The sequence below is a fragment of the Mesitornis unicolor genome, unplaced genomic scaffold (genome assembly GCF_000695765.1).
Source record: "Mesitornis unicolor isolate BGI_N332 unplaced genomic scaffold, ASM69576v1 scaffold22937, whole genome shotgun sequence".
In the NCBI taxonomy this organism is placed as follows: Eukaryota; Metazoa; Chordata; class Aves; order Mesitornithiformes; family Mesitornithidae; genus Mesitornis; species Mesitornis unicolor.
In genome coordinates this window covers 45,668-46,515 of record NW_010198711.1, presented here as the reverse complement: position 1 = coordinate 46,515, position 848 = coordinate 45,668, and positions in this window count along the sequence as shown.

Sequence of the window (848 nt, the reverse complement as noted above, 5' to 3'; positions counted from 1 at the left end):
CATGCAGTCCTCACTGAGGATGCTGGATATACTATTTCTGGACAGGGCAGCAGGACTTCCAGCATGGGTCAGCTGTCCCTGCTATCCACAACCTTCCCACGACTGCCTGGATTGCCTGGTCCTCTCTCTTTCTTTTTCTCTCTCTTGGGCCACCATAAGACTAAGCAAATCCATTCAGATCTCCCTGCACCACAGCTTGGGTGCAGAGACATCCCCCTTTCCAGGAGGAGGGCTGCCCCCTTCCTCTTCCTCACCAAGTCCTCCCCTCCAGCCACAGCAGGACCAGCAAGCCTCATGCCAGTGAAGAAGAAAATCCCACGTGGGAGCCAGGGAGGGTTGAGGGCTTGGCTTTGGTGCAGAAAACGCGAATCCCCTCCCTGGCAGGAGAGAAAGGGAGTCTTCTGCATCCCCTTCCCCATCATGATGTTGGGATGGTCACCCCTTGTCTTTCCCACATCACGGGATGGACACAGCCAGTGAAACCCACACCCGGCACAGGCAAGAATGCAGCAGGTGCAAGACCCCCTCCCAACCCCAAATCCCAAACCTTGTCCCCCACCACCCCTCCTGCTCCTCATTGCCTTGTGTGCCCACCTTGATGGGAAGAGGATTTTGCAGAGAGGCAGTGACACTCACTTGTCCACCCCAGTGGCCGTCCCCATCCTAGCCACCGCTGCTGCCTCAGCTCCTCCAAGCCTGGGTCTCCTCTCCCGTCTTCGGGTCTGGAGCAAGCTGGACGCTCTTAAAAAGCTTTTTATGTGTGTGTGTGTGTGTGTGTGTGTGTTAATCACATGATTGTGTTCACCTGTATCCTGAACAAAGACGGCACACTGTTTAAGGCCCAAACA